We start from the raw sequence: 13,339 nt of genomic DNA, 5'->3' as shown, positions 1-13,339 counted from the left end.
AAATTTATAATTATTTTATTTTATTTAAATATAGAAGTAATAATTTTATTAAAAACATCATTATATATACACATACATATAATTGTAATACAAATGTGAGACGAATAAAAAGAGAACAAAGGATTAATACCGGATTTAAATATAGTTTAAGTTATACTCCAGATGTCACATTTTGATTTTAGCTGGCGTTCGGCAGCAGCAAAACGCGACAGGCATCGGCGGGCACGCGGCATCGGCGTCCGGCAAAGTCACGCGAGTCGCGACAAAGGGGCCAGCTGCTGGCCATTCACGCGAGCGGGAGAACCGGAGAAGCGACGCGACGCGGGATGCGACGCGTCACGCGAGCGGGCAGCGGGTCAGCCGGGCAGCGCAACGGGGGGCAGCTCGGTCAGCGGGTCAATCTGGGTTATTTTCGGGTTTCCGAGTCAACCCTAACCCGACCCGATTTTTGAAACGGGTCGAAAACTCTAACCCGAACCCGACCCGGTTCGGATTCGGGTTGACCCGAACCCGAAATTTCCGTGTCAGGTTCGGGTTGGATTATCGGTCGTGTCAAATATTGACACCCCTAACTCTGAAGTTGAATATACATTTTCACTCCTTTGAGATTTCCAGCGAGTTAACCATTCCAATTAATTAAGCACATTTTTTTAATAAAAAATAGCCATAAACGATGCATAAAGAAACATATTTTAGGATTTGTCAAAATGTCATAATGGTATGTAATATTAAAACCCTTCCAAGCAAAATATACATTTTTTAAAAATAATCAAATTATTAGAGCTAGTGCAAAATAATATTTTAAGACTTTAATTGCAATACAATATTATTTTTTTAATTTGAATTATTTTCATATAAACTATATAAATTTCAAAACTGTCAGTAAAAACTTTTAAAAAATTTCTAGAAAATATATATGATCAAAATCTCTAGAAAATAAAAAAGTTGTGCGGTTAAAATTTTGCTAGTACAAAAGTAAGCTCATTTTTTTTAATAGAAATAGAAATTTAATAAAAAAAATCTTTTATTTTTTTTTTTTTTTGAAAATTGAGATAGATAATGTGTGATCTACCTTGAGACAAACTAATTTGTTAATTGGACTGACTCACAAAAAATGACTCTATGACCTCTAAACCAAACTTTTCTTTTTTTGTCTCTCTTCTCTTTTTCTCTCTCTTTTTTTTTCCATTTAGCTCTTTATTAAATGAAATTTCCAATTGACTTTTATATGGGATTTTAGTTGATAACGATTTATAATAAAATAATCAAATAATATATTGGGCATGCATTTTTCTTTAATTTTCAACTTTTAGCATAAAATCATTTTATATGTTCAAATCTGATAATCCAAAATTATATAAAAAAAATATTCATATGTTAGTTAAGCATGTATAAAATATTTTGGCGAAATAGATTTTAAAACAGACACCTAACAATTTTAAAAATCTCATTTATACTGACATATGCTAATTTCTTAAAGAATTAATTGCAACAATGCTTAGAAATTAGAAAATTTATTATAATTAGAGCATATTAATATATCTGTTATGGCAAAGATAATTTGAAATTCGACTTATACTGACTCATGAAATAATTATTTATTATTATAGATAAAAATATACTTTGAAAATTTAAGCCTTATTACATTAAGGGAATCAAAGCGTAAGGCTTCTTGGTCCTCTAAATTGTTAATATTGGCTGATAAGTGGGAAGAAGAATGCTAGCTTTGAGCTTTGATAGAATTCTTGAGTCTCTTATGCTTCAGATAGAGGGATGTGATAGGATCAATTGTATAATATTGAGAGAAGATGAAATTTTGATGCATCCAGAATTGAGGGATTTTATCCAATAGTTTTTGTATTCAAATCTAAGATGATTGGGAAAAGCATGATATGTAAAAATGATCAATGGAGAATGATCATAACACTTTGGGCTATCAACCTTATAGTAAGAGAAAGGAAACTTTTTCAGCCACACACTATTTACAAGGACTCTATCTAACTTGAAGTTAATTAATTTGCGCATGATATGATGCTTATTATTAAATCAAGTGTAACAAAGCCCTATATAAGATAGATCCGTAAGGCCATTATAAAAAAATCTTATTATTAAAATCTTAGAGATATTCACAAGTATTCCACCACTTCTTCATATTTTCAAACCTACAGCAATTAAAATCACCCAAAACAATCCACGGTTGAGATCACGACAAAATGAACCAATATGTTTGAGACAATATCAGAGGGAACTCCTATTCAAAGGGGACTTAGCAGAATATACTACAAACATAGTAAAATTGATGTTAGCACCGATCGAAACATTTGAGAATCCATGTAAGAAAGAGTGAAGGTCAGTTTAGATGCATTCCACTTAATACAGATTCTACCATGGGAAGTAAAGAAAAAGTTGTTAAAACTATTTTCTTTGAGGAAGATCGAGGGAATGAGAAGCTGAGAACCATGGGTAACACATATGGGATCAAGATTGTTGGATCTAGCAAAGTTCTTACAATTAAGAACCCTAATCGATCAGTCCATCAAAGACCCTCACATTCCAAGAGACAAACTTTAGGTTTGATATTTTAGTATGTTAGGAGTTTGGGCCAGCTTTATGTCCTTAGTGACATTATTGGCTTTGGTTATGTTAACAGAGTTTCCATTCAGACAAGGGCTTTGTAATGTGGAAAGATCTCACTCGTTAGCTCTCTCAGCCTCGTCCTCCTGTTCAGAGAAGTCGGCAGTGTTATCAATCGGTTGCACGTAGTTGACAGTGAAAGCTGATGAGGAAGGGTTTTTGCTTGTGAATTGATTTCTTCTGTTAAGGGAAGCCACTTGCAGAAGGATCTTATTGTGTCACACAGGAAGGTACGTAGGGGGGGAAAGCCAGAGGTAACCAAACAAAAGCAATCAGCTTTAAACAAAAGCAGTTAGCTTTTATAGAAAATAATTTATGACTATTAATTCTGCAACTCGAAAAGGAAAAGCAAAGATAAAACGGTAACCAAACAAAAGCAGTTAGCTTTAACTTAGAAGTATAAATTTTTTTATCAAAATAGCATGCAAGATATGAAGCGTTAAGCACTTGGAAGGCAATTTTTCATATGCTAAGAGATAAAAGGTGTCTTTTAGTTCAAAGTTTGAGAAAATTTTAGCTTTTACACACCCAATTTTTTTTTTTTTTTAACAAACAGCAATCTATTAATAAAGAAAACCCAAAGGTTACAACAAAAGAAAGAAGGGAAAAAAATAAAGAGAAAATTACAACTTTGGAGTTTGTTTGGTTCAGTGTAAAATAAATGAAGGTTTTTAACTTTTTTTGTGGCTTGAAATTGATTGAAAGCAATGTAAAATTCAAAATGGTGGCCGTAGTTGGCCGGTGGTGTTCGGTGGTGTAATCTACGATGCATTTATTCAATTATATACTATATTCATTCCAATAAACTTTAAATTTAGGCCAGGAATATCTTGCAATTTAGAGCTAATTATTGTACTATTATAACACGTGGGTTTTAAATTATTATTATTATTATTATTATTATATATTTTTTAAAAAGTTATATCAAAATATTTTGCTCCAAAAAAACGATGATTGTATACTGAGATTAATATTGTATATAAATATCATAAGTTAAATTAATCCAGATCACATAAAATTCATTAGAATAAATTATACATTAGAATATTTTGATATATTTTTTTTTAAATTAAATTAAATTAGAATATTCTAATTAAAACTTTTATTACAATAAACTTAAGTGCTTTTGAATTTATTTGAGTGAGTGTAATATTAAAATAATTTATTTTATACTAATCTAAAAAAATATTAAATTACAATCATATTGATTTTTTATTAGAGTATTCAGAGTTATTTTTTAAATTAATTTTCCCTATATTATATTATAGTAATGAATAAAATGGTACGCGGCGCAATGCTCGATCTCATACAGATATTATTATATTCTCATCCGTACGTGTCATTTATTATAAATAGCGATCTATTTTCCCTTCACCATGCATTGACCCGCAGAACCCAACATTCCCAGCCTCCAAATCAATCCACACAGCCGGCCATGGCCTCCTCCCCCAGCTCCCCAACAATCCTCCTCCTCCTCCTCCTCTCCGCTGCCGCCTTATTTAGCCTCCTAACCCCTCCTGTCTCCGCCGACGACCGCTTGAACGCCGGCCAATCCCTTAACTCTGGACAATCACTCTCACAAGGCGGCTACTCATCATGCAGCAAGACTGTAACCTCGTTCTCTACGATAACGGCCATGCAGTCTGGGTCTCGGGGACCGACGAACAGGCCTCCGACTGTGTTCTCGCCATGCAAACCGATGGCAATCTCGTAATATATAATGGCGGCGATGCTATTTGGGCTAGCAACACCAATGGCCAAGACGGTTATTATTTTCTCATCCTCCAGACAGATCGCAACGTCGTCATATACGATAACTCTAACAACCCTATTTGGGCGACTGGAACTAACGTTGTCAATGCTGATGTTTTCGTCATCCCGCATAGCAACGGCACGGCGGCGACGTCCGGCGCTGCACAGAACAAGGTAAAGAAGTTGTATCCTTGAACGATTAACATTAATACATAGACGATGAAAGAAGTATTATAAGTATATATTTTGAATAAAAAGGCATTGGCTCCTGTGATGCTATTGCTTAATTAAACAAGTTAATTTTCTAGTGAATGTGTGTTGCTGCTGCAGTATGAATGATTGTATCAAATAATTAGTTTCTTATCTAAATTATATATTTCACGAGCTTTTGTTGGTTAAATTATTGGCTTGACACAGATCATCTTGGTCTGTTGGTTGGGAGCTTATGCTTCCAATTAAGAGGTCTTGGATTCGAGTCTTTGTGTATGCATTGTATGTGTATGAGTTTGCCTTAAATGACCCAAATATCCCAAAAAAAAAATTTTATTCGCTTTAGTAACGAATTTGAATATATATATATATATATAATTAAGAAATTTTGACTAACTTTTTTTATTTGGATGGGCCTAAGATGAGTGTAATATAAATTATTTATTATATCACTCATCTCAAAATAATTTAAAAACTTTAAAATTATATATATTTATATATTAGAGGTGTTAATTATTGACCTGATCTGAACTGGCACTGGCTAAATAGACCCATCCTAATCACTTTTTGGATAGAATAGAAAGATATGATTAATTTTTTTCTTAAATATCATATTTAAGTTTTATTTAGGATAATTTTCTAACTTTTTTCTAAAGCAGTTTTCTAGTAAAAATAATTTAGTCCAAAAAAATTTGTTCTAAAATATTATTTTAAGAAATAACAAAAAAATTATTCCAAACAAAGCCTTAGTTATTTCTATATAAATTCATATCAAAGTAAAAATAACTTGTGTGTGAATTGTGATCAAGTTTTTCTTTTTAAGTCATTTGATCTATTTTGAGATGAGTATAATATATAAATATTTTTTATTGTCTCATCTCAAAATAAATTCTAAGTGTTTCAAAGTTCATTCTGAATTTCTGATCTAAAATCAAACTAGAAGATTTTGACAAAAAAAATTCTTATAAAATATATTTTAAATTTCGCATATATAATATATATAATATTATATATATTATTAAAACTATATCATATTTTTATTCACCTATATTTTAAACTCGTAGCTAATGGAATCTATTACACGAGGATCTAAAATATAGAGTTCAACGAATTGTAGATTGTAGAAAATTTGAATAAGATTGACAGTAATTTTCAAATATTTTATGGACTCAACTAGCTAATGTCACAATCACATAACACATAAATTTTTATATTGGAAATATTAGTTAGAAAAATGCGACCAGATCAAATGAGAAGATTAAACCCAACACCTAATTACAAGGCCTGTTTTTTTTTTTTTCTTTTTATATTTTGTATTTATTATATTTTACTCTTGGAGTCCTGATACCTTAACATTTTCGTAATAATTTTTTAATGTGATGATTTCATTACTGCTGGCCAGGTCAGTGTTCGTGCAAAGTTGTATGACCTGATACATTTCTTGTGGCTTAACTAGGGGTATCAAAATTTGACACGACACGAAAATTCAATTCGAATTAGACCCAAAAATTTCGGGTTAGACGCGACCTGATTTGGAAACGGGTCGGATTTGGGTTCCAAATTCGACTTGTTTGCAAAAAACGGTCAACTTCGCGGATTGACAAGAAAACTCGAACTCAAGCCAGTTTAACCCATTTGGAAAAATGTACATGAGTCACATTTGTCCCAAATGCGCTGTCGAGTCACGTGATAACATCCTGTCGCTGCCTCGTTGGCTCGTCATGCCGCTAACGCCTCACCCTGCTTGTGTCGTCGATTGCATCTTCAAAATGTGTCCACAGGTTGGTTCGGTCAACTAGGTAACCCGCATAGGTCAGGTGCGGGTGAAATACCTTACTCGTTTGCAAAAATGGATCGGGTTCGGGTTCGAGTTGGGTTAACTAGTGTATGATCAGTTCCGGGTTCAACCCCTGTGACCCAATTTTGATAGCCCTAGGCATTATGAGGCACCAATTGACGAGGTGCAATAAGCTCAAAATAAATAAATAATTATGACTGTCAATCTAGTTTACATGTTTTCTCTTCGAAAAATCAAACAAAATGGATCAAGGTTTTATTTTTCTCGCCGACATGTATTCCATTGACAAGTGGATGTGTACTTCTAAATAAATGGGGGCTTTTTAAAACAATGGTGCAGAACTTTCTCCTTAATGAGGATTTATTCTTTTCTGCAAGAGTTTTTTCCTTCTAGTCGACTGGCTCCCGCCTTCTTACCCTCATCCTCCAACCTTGCCTGAGGATTTTCTCGGTCCCCTCATGGACCCTTCGCTCTATTCCATTGACTTCCTTTCGCTATCCACCCCCGTGGATGGGGTGAGATATGCTCCTCTAAATCGTAACTGGAAAAACATTGTGGTTTCAATAGAGCAGACCACCAATGACATTTCCCTCTCGTTATATCCTCTGAACTATAGGTTATCTCTTCCTCAGGTGAAAAGATTACGAAGGCCACTCAGGATGGGAGCCTATGTCTGGTTGGTTACTCCATTAGGCAGAGGTCATTTTATGAAGATTTGTTGGACGCTATTAGGAAAATGTGGACCCTAAAAGGTTCGTTTCAACTCCTCTCTCTAAGTGAAGGATTCTTCCTTCTGCGTTTTTCTTCTGTGGAGGATTTTGATATGGCTTGGTCAAGAGGGGTGTGATTTTTTCTTGGGAAACCTTTTGTCTTGTAGAAGTTGTCACCTCATTTTCGCCCAAAGAGGGAAAATTTCACATATGTCCCTATATGGATAAAAATCCATGATTTACCTCTGGTTTGTTGGAACTCATAGGGGATATCTCAGATAGACAGCAAGGTAGGGATCCCTCTAGCCGCAGACGTCCTCACAGCTCAAAAGACCCATCTTACTTTCGCAAGAATTTGTGTGCAAGTTGATAGCTCTTCTATGTATCCTGATGAAATCCCAATTTTTTTAGATGGAGATGTATTCAACTTGAAGGTCAAATATGAATGGAGACCAAACCCTTGGGAGTTTTGTAACTCTCTAGTTCATCTCTGATCCCTTTTCCCATCAAAGCCCAATAACTTGTCTAACCCACATAAAAGTCAAACTGTCAACACTTACCCATCGCGTGGTAGAAGCTAGAGTAGACATCATAAAAACCGAAAGCCCATAAGGTCCCTGCATCCCTCTCAAAATCGCATTGCTTCTACTAGTCTTCCAGAGCATAACACGCAACAAGCCCAACTCACAAACAACAACCCCTCTATATCCACCTCTCTTTCACTGCCACAAAATCCCCAACTAGTTGTCTCACAAAAAAAATATCAACATGTTATTGATGTCCAAGCTGTTGAATCCTCAAAGCAGGCATGCATAAGTCAGATATGATTCAGGATGCCCCTAGTCTTATGATCCCTCCAAAACCTCACATCACTATTGACCCTTCCAACCCATCCATTCCTAACCTTAACTCACCCACGGAAGATGAAAATTCTTCATCTAACCAGTCTCTATCCACTGCCTCGGATGCTCCTCTTGGGTCCTCTCATCAAATAAATTTGACATTCTACTGCATCAGGGGAATAGTTTGGAAGTTAATTCTCAAAGTATTGCAAAGGAAGCAACAATAAAAAGGGGGAATCTACATAATTCCAATCTTGCCCAACTTTCAAAAGCTATTAAAGGAAGCAAGGTATAAAACCCCCACAACCTCCTAAACACTAATTTTCGTGCCCAATATCAGTGGGTTCAATAGCCTTGATAAAGTATTATGTTATAGATGTTTGACTAGATCTTTCAATTTAGATATGCTTTGCATTATGTAGAATAGGATTCACATGGCCTCTCTTCGAGACCCCTGCTTCATATCATCTCACTTGGTCTTCACTTTTCAAGACAACTGCAATAACTTTCATCTCACTTACTCAGGTCGTATTTGGATGAAATGGAACTCAAAAAGGATGAATTTTACCCCTATTTTCATCGCGTCTCATCTCATTTTTGGTAATGTCTTCTTTGGATGTAATTCGCCTTTTCAACTCTCAGTCATTTATGCCTCCAATAGCGAAGCAGAAAGAACCTTAGTGTGGGGATAGATTAGATCTATTGTGCTGACTCAGAATACCCCTTGGATCACTATGAAAGATTTTAATTGATGTAGATATGTTTCCGAGAAGGTTTTGGTGAAGAGGAATGGGGGGGGGGTGTGCAACTCTTACTTAGAACAAACCATTAGATCTCAACTCTTGATTTTTTACACTAATATAAGGGATCTTAAATCGGTGGGAAAGCTTTTTGAATGAGGATTGGCCTTTGTCATACCATACCTCCTTTTGCTCCATACAAAGCCCCTCGTACTCTGACCACTACCCCATCCTCTTATAATCTAGTGTTCACCCGCCTTCTAATCACAAAATCCACTTTAAAATTTATTGGACCAAGTTGGGAAGTTATTAGAATATTGATCTAGATGTCTTTTTTGCTCCTTCTAATGGAAATCCTATTCAGGATTTTTGTATTAAACTTAAAAATTTAAGAGGTAAAGTTAAGGAGTATCCTTAGGCTAACTCTACCAACATTGATAATCATCTTGTTGGGCTTCATATAAAACAAGCATAATGTTTGGATAAAATAAATGTTGATCCCTAGATTCTATCTTGAATACTTCTTTAAAGTCCATAAATGTCCAAATTTCAGAGTTCACGAATATGCTTGCTTCTTGGGTGATCCAGAGAGCAAAAGATAATTGGTTGTCTAAGGGTGAGGATGAGTTGAGGTTCTTATATGCTAAAATCCGTGCTAAGAATTCTAATAAAAATATTATGGTCAATCTAGGTGCCTATATGTCAAACTCTATAAGAGATGAAGCTATTAATCACATTATTAGCCATTTCCAAACATTATACAACCCGCTACCCCCCACTTCTATGTATATGGTTATGTTCCCTACTAGTAACACATTATCCCCATCTGATGCAGCATCCCTTATCAACATGTTTTTGATGAAGAAATCAAAATTACGGTTTTCTTTGGAGCTTCTTCTTCAGCTCATGGGCCTACCAGATTCAACTTTCATTTTTATAAAATAGGGTGGAATATTTTAGGGCCTATTCTTTGCAGGGCTATCAGATCATTCTTTCTGAACAAATACCTATAATAGCCCGTATTTTGACTTTGAAATTTTTTTTGTAGTCATTATAACTCTAAATTGTAAACCATCTTTGTCGTAGTATTTTGATTGCAGTATTTTACTTACACAATTTTTTTTGAAATTTTTAGGCACCGGTAAAAATCTTTAAGGAATTGATAGCTATATATACAAGTGAGAACTTTGGGATCGTCAAGTGTCCGTTTTATAAACTAATATCATTGATATTTTTTAAATAACATGTTTTATTTTTTGAATGCTTTTCTATAATTTTGTAAGTCCTAAAATGATTTATTTGAATTTTTTATTAAAAAATTAATTAAATTAATTATATACTATTAAATTAATATTATTTTATTAAAAAATCTAAAGTCGCTAAATAGTTTTTAAACCATTTTCCCATTACATTTTCAGCAACAGAGAATAAATTAGGAATTATAGAGGAAATAAGAAGAGAGATTTTATAATTAATAGGTAATAGCTTAAATAATATAAAAGTAACTAAAAATACAGGTTTTGGTTTCAGAGGAGTTGGCAACAGCGCGCGTGGGAGAAGATTTTGGCGCGGTTCGAATCCCGCCGAAGGCAGGGGGGGCAACGTCCGCGGTTCACGCGGCAGGCGGTCCGGCGTTCAGGCGGATCGCGGTTCACGCGGCAGCCGGGGGCGGGTCGGGCGGTTCGCGAGGCAGGCGGTGGAAAGCAGGTCATTACACACTGATTTTTTTTTTTTGAATTCCGGCGTATTGAAATTTCGTCGGAAATCCGCCGGAAACATTTTCGACGGATTATTTTACGCCGGAAGTTCTTTTACGACGCGAACCAAACCGACGCACGACATTCAACCGGAAAGTGCGCCGGAAACCAAAATTTCCATCGGATTTCACATGTTACCGGCGGAAATAATCCGCCAGTAATAGTGGGTTTTCCTGTAGTGAAATATTAAGCATGTGATATAGAATACCTGGATAGTACGTATATGCACACTCTTATATGTATTTACTACATTGACATGATTTTAATAGTCTTTATTGATATTTGGATTTTATGCTTTATTTGATTTATATACAGAGATAATATTGCTTTATAAACTTGACACTCATATTGTTTACTATTTTATTGGCTTTTATATTGTAATATTTTAATATTCTATTACTATTACATGTGAATTTTATTATTTTTGTATTGATTCAATTATCATACGGATCCAATTGTTATAATTTGAATGTTGGCATTCATATTGCTCATTTGTCATGATTTGAATTCAGTTGTAGGTTTTGGAGACTTGTTTGGCTTTTTAAGCTCATTATATGTAATTAAATGAATTCATGTTAGGGCTAGCGAATAGGGGTGTGAGGCTAGTCAGAATTCTTTAGGTTTTGTTTCTTTTTTGTTCTAATTATTTTTTATACTCATAATAGAATAGTTATGATTTGATTGTGCAGTTTTTAGTATTATATCTAAATTTTAAAAATAAATATAGATGTGTATATTGATATTTTAAATTATAGAATCTATTTTGCTGTTTATTACTGATAAATGATATTAGTTACCTCTTATTATTATTTATTAAAAGATTAAAAAAATAATTATTCTAATTTAGATTTAGGGGCATCACAATAACTCCCTAGTGGTGCCAATGCTACTATTTTTACTATGATTCCCAAGTCCAATTAATCATGTTGCTACTATATCGAATTTCAAGCCAATAGCCCTTTACAATATTTTTTATAAGATTATTACTAAGATACTAGCGAATAGAATGAAACCCAGTATGTCCTTGAGTGTTAACGATAACCAAGCAAGCTTTATTAAATCTAGTGTCTTTACGGATAATTTCCTCCTCGCTAATGAGATCCTACATTCGACTAATCGTAGAGGGGATAATAGTTATTTTTACGTCAAACTGGACATTCGTAAAGCTTTTGATACTATCTCAAGATACTTCCTATTGACTAGGATGGTATAAAAAGGTTTCCCTAAAATTTGTATTCAATGGGTAAAAGCTTGTATCATTAATGTCAATTTTTCTATTTTGATAAACAGTGCTATAGATGGTTATTTCTCTTCTTCTGCGGGTTTGAGATAGGGATCTCTCATGAGTCCTTATTTATTATGCATAGTTATGGATTCCTCTCTATCCTCATAGACAATGGTGATTTTAATGGCATTTTTGTTGATGGTTTTACACTTACAGACGTTCTCTATATTGATGATCTATTGGTATTTGGAAAGCATGATTTAGAAAACTGCAGTAAGCTATCATACCATATTAATATGTTTGCTAAGGCTTCACAACTTCATGTAAATTTTGAAAAGAGCTCTATCATTATTCCCAATTCTAATTGGAATTAGTCTGCCATTTGTTATGCACTATATATTCCAAATGTTAGAAACAATATCACTTATTTGGGTATACCTATCTCTTTCAAAAACAGAAAATTGCAAATTTTTTGCCTATGATGGAAATTATTACTCAAAAGCTATCGGATTGGAAAGCTAGCCTCTTATCTTTTGCTGGTCGTTTGTAATTTTTGAAATTCACTATCATTAACCCTATTGCTTATTGGATACGTTGTTATATTCTATCTAAAACTATCATTAAGTATATCATGAAGCTTTCCTCTAAATTTCTATTTTTTGGTGATGTTGTGGCAGCTCTAATACTACACTTACTATCTTAGGACAATGCTTGTAAACTAAACAATTTTGGGGGTTTGGGTCTTCACTCTATTCAAGATCTTCAGTTTGGTTTTAACTGTTATATTATTTATAGAATGTATAATTGCAAAACCCCTCTATCCCTATGGCTTATTAAAAGGTACACATCCCCTTGGCGCCCCATTCCCGTGTATGCTTCTAAATTTTGGAAGTCAATATGTAATGCTGCTGATATTACTAAGCCATTATTTAAGTTCAGGGTCACACCTCATGCGCCTATTTCATTTTATTAGGACCACTAGAGTAATTTTGATGGGCTTTTTAATTACTATCATGGCAATTTGAATGCTTATGTCATGGAATTCATCTCCGGAAACTTTGGAACTTGTGAATTGCTTAACTTGGGGCAACTCAGATAAGGTGTTTTTTTTGTAATTATGTTAAAGAATTTCATAAAGAACTTTTTTGCTCTTGGGCCAAATTCATTTGGCACAAACGAAATGCTTTGCATTTTACTATTTTTGAGTGGTTATGTCTTGTTGATGGCTTAAATATTGCTAAAGCTCTTCAAAAACGTAATATCTAGATTGACTCGAAATGTTATTTGTGTTATTCTGATTATGAGAGCACATCACACCTTTTTTTCGAATGAAATTTTTCCTTCTCTATCATTGCAGACTTAATTCCAGGAGCTTGATCTTTGTTTTTAAGGCCTATATTGCTCAGCTCTTGGATTGGATTTGTGATATTCTGAATATATCCCCATCAGCAAAAATAATTTTCTATCTTTTAACGTGTGTTACGATTTATTATATTTGGTGGGAAAGGAATGATAGGCGTTTTGGTAAGAATGTGAATATCAAATCTACAATACTCTTAACATTAAGAGAGCTGGTTTTACCAAAGTTTGTGAGTGGAAAGGCGCGGAAACCTTGCTGGAGCGGCTCCAATGGTTCACTCCCTCTGATTTTGAGGTGGCTTTTTACCGAAC

General features: G+C 34.1%; 1 pseudogene; it reads left to right on the top strand.

The window, feature by feature from the left end:
* Positions 1–4,069: 4,069 nt before the first annotated feature.
* Positions 4,070–4,581, top strand: LOC110095045 (annotated as a pseudogene).
* Positions 4,582–13,339: the final 8,758 nt, after the last annotated feature.

This window comes from Dendrobium catenatum, unplaced genomic scaffold (assembly GCF_001605985.2).
Source record: "Dendrobium catenatum unplaced genomic scaffold, ASM160598v2 fragScaff_scaffold_1335, whole genome shotgun sequence".
Taxonomy (NCBI): Eukaryota; Viridiplantae; Streptophyta; class Magnoliopsida; order Asparagales; family Orchidaceae; genus Dendrobium; species Dendrobium catenatum.
This window is presented reverse-complemented; position numbering and strand designations above follow the sequence as displayed.